Below are 12986 nucleotides of genomic sequence, written 5' to 3'. Positions count from 1 at the left end.
AACCCTGCAGTTCATTAAAGTTCACAAAGATCATAATTACTCATTATCCATCCCACCTGCTTTTTAAGATATTTTGCTTGGATTACTCATCTAAAAAAAAAGTCTTCCACCAGAAACGTTACATATTTAAGTTATCAGAAGCGTGATCAAATTATTTCTTAATAAACATCTTCAGTTGATAAGGGAGCAGCAATTAAGGGTATCCAAGTAGAGATATCCATAACTTAGAAACTTAAAATCTATGCCTGTTCTTAAAAAGATTCAGAGAAGCATAATGAATTAATCATATCAAAACACATCTTTCAAATTTCAATGCAATTTAATATAATTAAATAATTTTAAAGGAATAAGAAGGTTTAGACTTTTGATTAATAGAAAAAGGGCTTTTACCAAGCAAATAGTCATACTGCATTAGCAACAATGATTTATTTTTTTGGGCCTTTTAGATATATATCACATATAAGATACAGAAGACTAGCAAGTTACTGTTGCACAGATTTACTAATTTTGTTTTGCTGTGCCCTCAGACACATTTTTATTCTGCAATGCTATAACTGTTCATCATTACATGTTGTAACTAGTATTCAACTTCACAAAATTTTAGTAGTTATATTTTTGAAGTAGTGTTAGTTTTCTGTACTGTGTTTTTTGAGAAATGAATGTTTTGCAAATAAAAATTGGTTTCTTTGGGCATTTGGGAGTGTCATTTAGATTTTATTTTATCTTTTATTTTTAATAGTTCTGTACAAATCTTTAAATTGAAGGGTTGGAACATAAATACAGGTAATGTTTCTGAATGCAAACAAACAAATCTCTCTTTCTAGGCTGGTTTTTTTTTTTTTTTATTTTAAGTAATATTTACACTACTGTAGTATATTTATACATGCTGTCTACTATGAATTGTGGAGACTGATGGAGTTAGGGTGAAAGAAGTGTGTGTGTGTGTGTGTGTGTGTGTGTGTGTGTGTGTGTGTGTGTGTGTGTGTGTGTGTGTGTGTGTGTGTGTGTGTGTGTGTGTGTGTGTGTTGTAAACAGTGTATAATACACATTTTTTTATGTTTGTTGAATGAATAATTCTGTTCCTGGAAGTGGTGAGTTGGAAGCCCTGCCAATTTAACCACTGTCTTAAAATGAAGACTAAAGTGATTGAGTTAGTAAGTGATTGGAATAAGGAATTTTATTCCAATATGAAGCACTGAAATAATATGATAATAGATACTATTCTCTCTCTCCACTGATGGCTTGAGCTTATGCTCACTTTAGAATAAGAAAAATAAATGCAGAGTAGCATATATTATCTTTATTTCATTGCCTGCAATGGACCAATGCAGCCCAGTATTCTAATGTAGTAAAATACATTTGTAACTTTCGTTGCTCATTTTATTGGTTAAAGTATTCCTCCATACAGATATTCCTCAATATGTTATTCACTGTTCAACACCTAACTGCAAATTGAGGCCCCTCTGATAAGAGACCGTTACGTCTAAAAACAGACTGTAATGGTAGCGTAAGCTTTTAATTGAATAGCGGATTGCCTTTTGGTGATACTATTCAATTTAAAAATGAAATTAGTCATTTTAGATAGACTTGTGGATAATTATGCCATTTCTGAAATGAGCACAAGTGGGAACTTTGTTGTTATGCCAGTAGCAACAAAGGGGGGGGAGCAAAGCATCCCCATAAAAAGTGACAAAAAATAAAATGCAAAGTAACATCTGTTATAAAACTAAGTGATTGAAATTTAGCTTATAGTGCAGTAAGGCACCTCCGTGGGCAGGAGCAGCAGTGCGTAGCACAGGCTTCTTGATTAGACCGGGGTTCGAGCCCATGACCACCAAATACAGAGGATGCGGAAAGGTCAGGGAATGACCACCACATATCCCCGGAGCAATATGGCCTTAGTTGCTAATGCTCCTAAAAACCAAATAACAAACATATAGTGCAGTAAATAGTTACTGTTCACCCACTATTCCTTACACTAGTGCAAAAATGATAAATTAAATTTCTGCTTACTTCACTTTTGGGCTCAGTCCTCTTATGGAAATAACCTAGGCTGGCTTTCAAGACAGTTAACTGCACGTTGTAGATAGACTTACAGATAAGTCCTTTACATTAAGGTAAAGGCAAAATTTATATAATGAAATATAGATAATACTCAGTGGTGTAGAAAGATTAGTTACAAGATTAATTAAATAATCCTAGAAGCAAAAGAATAATGAAAGTTTTATTTGGGTCTGTAGTTCAGTCAACAGAACATAAACATGACATTTGGAATGATTTGTATTAAAATCCTGTCAAAGACTGGTTGAAATTTATATATATATATATATATATTTTTTTTTTTTTTTTTTTTATCAGAAAACTGTTTCAGCAAACGAAACAGACCTTTATTTTATAAACAACACAGGATACTCCTCCAGTATAGCGACGGTGACTTGCGAGGTATAGTTACCTCGCAAGTCACCGTCAGCTCCCACCTGGAACAGTTCAGACTTATCACTGAACCTCTAATTCTGATGGAGCACAGTGCTCGCTGAATTAAAAATGATGAAAAATGAGATATTTCAGTATTTTTTTTTATGTAGTTTTAATCTGTTTTCAGAAAGAATTTGGTAATTTTTGTATACTTTTAACACATCACAGCCAGATTACAAGTTACTATCAGCTCCGATTGACTGAGCACACGTGACGCTCACTATATCTGCCGGTCTAATACTGGCCATGTACTACGTACTCGCAGTAATATATATATATATATATATATATATTTTTTTTTTATTATTATTATTATTTTATTTATTTTTTTTTTTTCTCTCTCTCTTATTCTGGGAAAATAGCTATTTCAATGCATTTTCAGAAAGAATAAAAACAAACTTCCTGACTATAAGAATGCTCCTAATAAAAGTAGGTAATTATAAAAACAATAAGATGCAACAGCCACTTCCTGAAAATTGTTTTTAATTCTTTCTGAAAATGTGTTGAAATAGCTATTTTCTCAGAATACAGATAAGAGAAAAAAAAAAAAAAAAAAATATATATATATATATATATATATATATATATATATAATTACGAATAATAAAATTAAAATTAAGTAGAGAAATTGGATTTGAATTTGAATAGCGATAATATGAATTAGCGAAAATATGAATTATGGATCAGGGACACTGCAAGAGCAAAGGTACCCTACAACCATAATGTATATATAAAATTATTTTTATTGTTATTGTGTAGAGTGTAGTAGGTATATATCTATAATTTAACTAGTGCTAATAATGAAAATACCATGTACCCTGGGAGCGATATATGTTGATTAAAGGGGGGGGGGGAAGAAAGGAAAAGAAAAGTGTAACGTTATAAACAAGAAGAAACAAAGTGCGAATTTTGAAAAAACAAAATGCAAATTTTTTTTGAAAAGAACGACCAAGGTAGAAATAGCATTGCAGTATCTTTCATAATTTATGTGTCTTCTTCAGAGGTCATCCACCCAAATTATGAAAAAGAACAGCAATACTCTTACTTCTACTGCAATGCTATTTCTACCTTGGTCGTTCTTTTCAAAATTTGCATTTTGTTTTTTCAAAATTCTCACTTTGTTTCTTCTTGTTTATAACGTTACACTTTTCTTTTCCTTTCTTTCCCCCCCCCCCCCCTTTAATCAACATATATCGCTCCCAGGGTACACGGTATTTTCATTATTAGCACTAGTTAAATTATAGATATATACCTACTACATACTACATTCTACACATAAAAATAATTTTATATATATATTACTGCAAGTGCATAATACATTGCCAGTACATAGACCAGCTGATAGTAACTTGCGATCTGGCTGTGATGCATTAAAAGTATACAAAAATTACTGAAAATGTAGAAAATTACCAAATTGTTTCTGAAAACAGATTAAAAGTATATGCCACACATGCTCCATCAGAATACGATTGACAACAGGTTGGAGCTAACGGTAACTTGCGAGGTAACCGTCACACATGATGCTATACCAGAGGTTTACCCAACAGCTTCTTGTTAAATAGCATATAGATGTTTTGATACAAAAGCAGTGTATGGAAGTTTAAGAGATTTTGCAAAATTAAGTTCCAAACATTTGAACAACAAAAGATGAAAAAAAGAGAGTAAGAATAAAATTTTCTAATCGGTCAAAATGTAAAAGGAACTTTTAAAATATTGAAGACAGCAGTTCCTGACAAAGTTAATAAATAAAACCAGGGGGAAATTTATTTTGCAGCTAATAAATGTAATGACACGAGAGATAGTGACTGAGAATTTCTCAAAAGTACAGCAATTTGTTATGTTTGCTTTACAGCATAAGCTGTATTTTTATCATTTCTCATGCAAACATACCTGATGGCTTTGTGCATTCTTTTTAATCTTAACAAAAGACTAAGTTAGTTCCTAGTTTCTCAAAACTTAACTCTAAACCCACACAGACACTACTACTAATGGCTAGTCCCACTAGTGCATTTCTACCAATGGTGATTCTTACTGTACACACAAAATCGAGAGATAGGATTTGTGGAATGTCACAGATTGAATACTATTGATAATGTTAGGTGAGGTATTCCTATAGTTTTAAGAAAAAGAGCCTGTGGTTTTTGGAAGTAGTGTTGTGTTTTTCATGTTGGGAAACAGATTTTTTTCTTTTTATATCACTGTTAAAGAGAATTGAATTTCAGGTTCTCGTGCAAATTCAGATAAGTATCACCATACTGTCTCATTTAATGTCTTTGCACATCTACAGTTTTGAGAACCATTGCACTGTTGCTTTAGCAAGTTTTCTGATACATATTTTGAAGAAAATGAATTTTGTGCAGAAAATAATCTGCTAATTTTCATTGACATGGAGAGTGTGCACAAAAGAGGAGAAACCCAAAAAAATTGATTACTCTGCAACTACTACCAAACTATTGCATAACAGAATCCAACAGTCAAATGTATGAAAATAAATTGTACAACTCTTGAAAAAATATTTCAACATTGACTGGTCAAAATATATTGCCATACAAAAAAATTTCCTGTGATTTTAGTCAGGGCAGTTTAAGAACCCAAGGCAAAACAACCCACAGTTATCACTAATTTCATATGCAATTATTGCATTAAAGTTAAGAGTTTCTGGTAAAAACTGATAACTGTGAAGCAATAACCAAAAATTATTCTTTTGGTAGACAGTGGATGAACTATAAAAATAATTGGTATTTGAATATTCACGAACATTATAATAATGACAATTGCGACAATTTGGGTTTAAATTCTATATATGAAAGCAGTTCAACAGAAAAAATTCCAACTCAAAACTTGTGGTTTCCTCCCTATTATTTCTATGTACTTTGTATAAATACCACACTTTAATGTGGACGATTAAAAATCCTGCATTTAGTGATTACTTCTGTGTTTATTAAACATAGTTAAATTAAAACAAAAACATCAGAAACTGCAATATTTATTCAGTTTTACATTTAACATTACATGAGCACACGGGAGGGAAAAAATCAAAAGAGAACAAGTTTGCAACATAGTCATTGTTTTTAATCTTATATCAAATTTTACACAACCTTTCATGAATATATTAGAACAGCCAGCCACATAATTTAAAATTGCTATAATTAATTAAAACTGCATTAAGGTTCACTTAACATTGATTCTGTAGAAACAGGTTTCTCAGCATCATGGAAAGCTAAACAAAAAATCTTTGGATTAAAATTTTGCAGTCACCAAAATATTGATTACAATTTCAAAAGAAACTTATTACCACTAAGACTGCAATAAAGACTACTTTAACTTAGCAAAATAAAAATTTTTGTTAATTAAAAATGTCAAATGCAAAGAATAATGAAACCATCATAATCAACAAATTTGTGCACTGTTTTATAAGAAACTAATCCATTTAACTTGGTATGCTGCTGGGTAAGATTTTGGATATTGCCCTGCATGTAGGTTTTTTTATAGTACCAATTCCTAACATTTACCAGCAGAATTAAATTTTTAAAAATATTTAATTTCAGAAATAAAGGTATAAGAAGTAATAACCAATAAAGGAAAAACAGTTATTTAAAAATAAGACTTGGCAATACTTTTATGTACAATACTTGAATTTTAGTTCAGTTTTGTTATTAGCAACATCTCGCTGGAATTTATTGCTCTCTAAAACCTCTTGATAGATGTTCCTTGATGGAGGCCTGAGTCTGCCTTGTTTGGTAATAAATGTTATGAGTTACACATTTAGTATACTCCTACAACACTGCAAATTAGTCTTTATTGGGTGGTATACTAGGATATACCAGTCTTTATCGGGTGGTATACTGTGATTTTGACTTGTCTGATATTAGTGATCCAAATAGATTAGAGAATTCTGTAGAGGTTTGTTATCAAGATTTAATTTTTTTTTTTTCCAGTGGTTAGTTAATTTTATTAGCAAATTTCCTTTCCAGTGAGATATCTTTTTCTCTCTTCTATATCACTTAGTTCAATTTCTGCCAGAAGAAATGGGGAATGCTTACATCTGGATATACCTGAAGTAATAAAAAGCACACAACCCTCTTTTATGCATTACACTACTATTTCAACTGCTGTCATGCTTATAATATCCTGGTTTACAACTAAATTCCTAATTGAACTTTTCGAATGATAAGTGATTGATCTTTGTAGATGCAAAACTTGAGACATTGAGGCTAGTATTTTGAATACATTCAAGGGCAGTTATGAAAATGTGCAAGGTGTTGCTATTAAATAACTAAAACTGTTGCAATAAAATAAATATAAAGAAATATTTTGTACCTTACACATTATCACATTTAAAATTGCCTTGGGCTGCACACTGTTCCATGCATTTCTTCCAAGCACAGAAGCATTTGTGGACATATCTTCTGTAAACCCATTTAACACTTCAGTCATTGTTTTCTGAATGTTCAGTGTACTGAAAATGTGTTCCCTTAACCCTAGTACACTTTACAGTTTAGAGAAGATAAAAAAAAAAAAATCACAAGAGGCCGGCTAGGTCTGACGAGTAGGATGTACATTCACACACACGGATTTGTTTTTTGGCTAGAAACTGGTGAACAGAGGGCGCTGTCTTGATGGAGCATCCGACTACCTTTCCATAATTCAGGTCTTTTTTCATGCAGCCTTGTCAGAACTTCAGTATAGTGTGTTTGATTTGACAGTCTGATATGGTGGGACATATTCAGCCATAATTCCTTTAATATTGAAGAAAATAAGAGCATGGTTTTCATTTATGATTTTGACATTCGTGCTCTTTTTGGTCTTGGGGGGGTTGTTTTTATTTCATTGACTGTCTTTTAGTTAGTTCGTGAATCGTACTGGAACAGCCAACTTTCATTTGCAAGTTATAGCACTCAGAAAGTCAGGATTTTATTCAGTTTTTTTTTTTTTTTTTTAACATCTTCACAAACTGGAATTCTTCTCAACCTTTGATCTTAATCTAAAATTTTTGGTGCCATCTTTGCTCATGTCTAAAGAGGAATTTCAATTCCTCTCCTCTTTTTCATTCTAATGCTTAAACAACAATCACTGGTAATCAATATACTTAGCCAGTCCACATTTTGATCAGTTTTCATGGATACTGGACAGCCTGGTCATTTACTGTTTTCCACATTCTCTCTCCTCCTTTTATACCATTCAAACATGAACTCTTGACATACCAACTCATAACTTTCTGTTAGTTGTATAATAGATTTCCACGAACGACACCAACTTCAGTTCAGTAAAATCTCAATTTAATTGAGATTTTACTGAACTTGAAATGAGTTTAAAATTATCAACTTATTCATTTCATAAAAAAGAAGAAAAATTTTTTTTTTTATCAAAAACCATTAAGAACTGCTGCTAAATAATAATTAAAGCAAAGGAGAACTTAAAAAAAACTGGATGATTACAATTTTAGAAATGTAGTACATATAAAATCAGTTTCTTCAATTATTTGGAGAATTCAAATATTTTCAAACTGAAACTCTTGAGTTTGATATGACAACGCACAAGGTGTGCCAAATAATGCACGGGAATGAATGTCAGAGTGACGACAAGGTGAAATTCAGCAACTCGTTCAGTTGTGGTAATCTTATATCAGGATTATCTACAATGATATGGCTGCAGTTTTATCACAGAAATTTTCTCTCTGTGCACCACACTTGGTCATGTAAGTGAAAATTCTGTTCCAGTTTATTCAAGTTCTTTTTATCCTATGAGGATAACAACTAAAAATTTTAAGAACATATCAAAATAAATCAGATATAGTGAAATCCTGTATTCATGTTATCGGTATTTGCATATTTTTTCCTTTCTTTTTTGTTTGTATCATTTATTTCCAATAATTTCTAAGTGTGCTTTTCCCATTAAATATAGGCGCCTCCGTAGCCAGGTGGGAAGAAGCAGCAGTGCGTAGCACACGCTTCTTGATTAGACCGGGGTTCGAGCCCGTCACCACCAAATACGGAGGATGCGGAATGCTCAGGGAATGACCACCGCATATCCCGGAGCAATATGGCCTTAGTTGCTAATGCTCCTAAAAACCAAATAACTAACTAACTAACTAACCCATTAAATATACTTTAAAAATCAAGTCTTCTGCTATTTATTCCCCCCCCTTTTATTATTTGCTATAACAAAATATTAAAATTCAATTAGTATTATAATATCTTATCTTAAATACATTGCCTACAATCCACGTATAATCAATAGTTGTTTATGCAAGTTTGGCCTGTTATTTTTGTGGTATGTATTATATGTTTATCGCCTTACAAGAGAACTGAAATTTATTGCTTTGCAAAATAACTAATGCTTTTGCCTTATTAAAAATTATATGAGGTTGGGAGGAATGGCATGATTTCTGCAGCCGGCAAGGTTTAAAATACATAGTTATGGTTCACAAGAGAACAAACTTTGCCCTTCACAACCAATTGCCCTGGTTTGATGGCATCACTGAAAGGTTAATTTGCCATTTAATAAAATAAATTAATAGACTCAGTATTAAGTATCACCTTGATGCAAGGAAGTAAAGCATATTACAACACTGGAAAATAAAAAAAAACACCATTTCATGTGCCCAATAATCAGAGACATGATGTCACACAGAAGTAAGGAATACAGAACTGGAATTTGGGGAGTACAATGTCTACAGAAAGGATAGACAGGGTAGGAAGGGAGGAGGGGTTATGCTATTAGTTAAGAAACATAAAATCCAAAAGTGAAGTCGGTCGACATCACTGGACAGTGCAGTGTCAAGTCAGTTTGGTGTGACATGAGCATTGGGAGATCAAAATTGAGAGTAGGAGTGTGTTATTATAGGCCTAATGACTGGTGAGTATAATAAGAAACTGTACAGGGAAATAGAGTGGGCCAGTAAATCAGAGAGTTATAATGGGGGATTTTAATTTCCCAGATATTGACTGGAATTTGTGGGTTGGTTACTCACACACTAGCAAGGCTTTTGTGGATTTACTGGATGATTGTTTTCTACATCAGCATGTTCGAGAGGCAACTAGAGGGAGTAATACTCTTGATCTGATTATCAGTAGTGATTCCTGAAAATTCAGCAGTTTCCTCTGAATTTTCATGTTGTGCTTCTCGTTCAGCAGCATCAAAATTAGCCTTTCATGCTGTTAATGAAAAACATACTTTTTTTATTTAATGAGGCCAAAATACTTAGTGTCCAACATAATTATACAAGACTATTAATTGCAGAAACCATCAAAATTAAATTACATGAGAATTCTATTAATGTTTGCCGGCCACATCTCCAATTCATGGTCTTTTACGTGCATGCACGAAAACAAATAATCCCTATTTAAGTTTCATGCTCACACCTATTCAGTAATTTTCATTCCTGTGATCACAACAAATGGTCAAAAAGCGGTGTCAGCTTCAGGAAGGAAAATCGTTTTGCGATTTTTTCGTTAAATTCTTTTAATTAATTTTTTACTGTAATGTAAGTTTTTTGATTTTAATTGTTTTCGTTTTAATTTCTGGGAGTATCATACGGAAGCATTCTACATATCATATTGAGGTAAACTTCTCTTATTCTTTTACAAATATTGATGTCAACATAGAACATATTGAGCTTTACAGCTTTTGTTCCTACTATAAAATTTTAATAAAGTTTTGGTCACATATGGTTGGTGTATTCCATTGCAGTTAGTATGGATCATAATTTTCCCAACCTCAGTGGCCTATTTGAAGAACGTGATCAGGATGACAGTGCATAACAACAGAAGCACAGGGATAAGACCGTAACGCTGATTTCTAAACATAATCAACAACCTAAAATCAGAGCTGGGTTTAATAGGAATGTAGAAATTCCAAATTCCCGTGTCTACATCCACTATAAAACTTTGTCAAGTTGTACAAGTTTACTGATTTTTTAGCAAAATGTCCTCCACGAGATTTTATCACTGCTTTACAGAGGCATGATATTTTGGCAATTAATTTTATAATAGTGCCTTGGCTAACATTATCCCAAGCGATCTGCAAGGTTCCCATAAATTTTGTGAAGATGAGCAGACTTCACAGACTTGATGATCTACAAGATCCCATAAAAGTTCTATTTGGTTTCAGTCATGCAATTGGGGCGGCCACACTCATGGCCATATAGCAGTCTGAAAATCCTTATTAAAACTGGAAAATTGAAAGAAACTGATGGCTTGGGCTAAGAGCCGTCAATATTGGAAAAGTGGAAAATCGTACTGTGGATGTATGAATCCATCGAAATTTTTGGATCCAAGTGTAGAGTTTATATGAGACTATCAACTAAAAAAAAAAAAAATGGTGCCACATTGTTTAGTGCCTACAGTCAAGCACAGTGGTGGTTCCATCATGATCTGGCATTGCTTCTGTTTTTCTGGAGTGGGTGGCATCATCAGAATTGAAGGAATTTTAAGAAAAGAAGGATATAAAAACACTTGAACATAATGCAATATCCTCTGGACTTTTAACTTGTGGAAGAAATTTTTATTTCAAGACAATACCTGAAGCACACCTCTACAACTTTCTAGCAACTAAATAACAGGAAAGGTTATTGTAAATTATGATGTGGCCACCCCAGTTGCCTGACTGAAACCTAACAGAGCTTTTGTGGGATTGTGTAGACTAGTAAGTCCAAGGGTAGTCCAGATAAGGTTATAGTTCCACCCCCCCCCCCCCAATTAAAATTGATTTTTTTTTTTTTTACTGCTTTATTCAGCCCCCTGAAAAATCCTGGGCCCATCCCTGATAAAAGATCATAGCATTAACTATGCAGGCTGCAGAAACACACGAAAGGAGGATATTTTCCACTGAATAAAAATGCATTTTTTGGTCAGGTGGATTTCCATGTCAGAACATGCTGATCTGGAAAACAATTTGGTTTGCTAATTTTCATATTAAATATAATTGTAAAATATTATGTCAAGATTGAGAAAAGTGCATATCTGTGTGGACCTGTGGCTAAGAAAATAAAGTATGCTGAAACACTACTTTAGCCAACCCAGAAAATCCTGGGACTGCCCCTGATTGAATAAGAGCCCCAAGTAAGAGAAATTAGATGTGGCTTTTAAAAGAATGGTTTTTATGTTAGAGTTACTATTCCTGTAGTGCTGTTCTTAAGGAGAAGGCCTTATACATTGACAAAAGGATGGGAATAATATATTTTAAAGCTTCAAATGGTTGGAGAGATCGATTTAAGGATCAATTCTGTATAAAGAATATTGTGTGGAGAAAGCAAATGTATGTATGTGGAGGCTGCATCATGCTTGAGGAAAGCCACCTACCAAATTCGGACAATTGACACCGCGTTGCCTGATGAAGTTAAAGCATCACCGGGAAAACTATGAAAAAGAGGACAAGTGAGAAGGTTATTTTTGCAGTACCATCATTCATACAGGGATGCACTGTCTGCTACTGAACTCAAAATGTTCAAAGTTTTGATTACTGCTGAGTTAAGAAAACAGGGTATGGCATAAAGTTAGAAGCAAAAAGTGTAGACAAGGGGAAATATTGGACTTATTTTTGTTGTAAATCCTTTTTGTTTTAAATGGAAGTATCAGTTTTTTCAGATTCTGATTATAATGATTTTAGTGTTTCTGGTATACTGTATTGTTAAAATCTGAAAATACAGTATGTGTATTCCTAAAAAGCAAATATATGATTTAACTCTTGTTTAAATTGTTTTTCAGCTCTGATTGTTTTCACTGTAAGTTTTTGTTCTGCTCTGAAAATGCCATTTGCAGTTTCATGGGATTTATGTTACTTGAAATTGATACCCACTGGGTGTTTCTTCAGATTTCTAAAAAGGAAATAATGACTTGAGGATCAGGTCTGTAGGCTAGCTGTTTTAACTGCACTATAAATTAAATATCAGGTGGCAAAATGCATATTTTATATTAAAATACAACTATAGCATTGTTTATCCAGTAGAGTATTGCTTTTAAACATTAGCTTACTTACTCTAAACATTTTTCTGTTTGTATATTCTATTAGACATCAACTGATTTTGATTGTTCCAAGAAAAATTAAGACTTCACCCTCTTGAAGAAATACTGAGTCAGAGTTTTGTACATAGCAATGCCCCTGCTCTCTAGACTTGCCTAATCAAGGGCATTTTCAAAGCTTTAGAAAGAGAAAATCTGAACTCGGTTTTGTTTTTTCTGACTTCACTGAAAATTCTCTTACTGCTATAGTGAAAATTTTAAAATAACTTATCTAAAGCTTCCTTGTGCACTTATAAGCTCCCCAATCAAGGATCACTGTGTGACCTTAGCAGCAGAAATGCCTATGACTAAGACAGAATCATTCTGGCTTAGTTTGGTTGGTTTATTCTGCTTTGGTAATCAATTTCCAAAATGGATGTGGAAGATCTGAAATCTGTTGGAAAAAATTGGTACATTCTTCAACATATCTAGAAGTAATGACCTCGGTACATGAGGTACATTGGATTGAAGAGCTGTGTTTGGATTTTCAAACGTTGGCATAACATTTAA

Source organism: Mastigoproctus giganteus, chromosome 14, assembly GCF_048544385.1.
Source record: "Mastigoproctus giganteus isolate SK-2022 chromosome 14, ASM4854438v1, whole genome shotgun sequence".
Taxonomy (NCBI): domain Eukaryota; kingdom Metazoa; phylum Arthropoda; class Arachnida; order Uropygi; family Thelyphonidae; genus Mastigoproctus; species Mastigoproctus giganteus.
Note: the sequence above shows the minus strand (reverse complement) of the source record.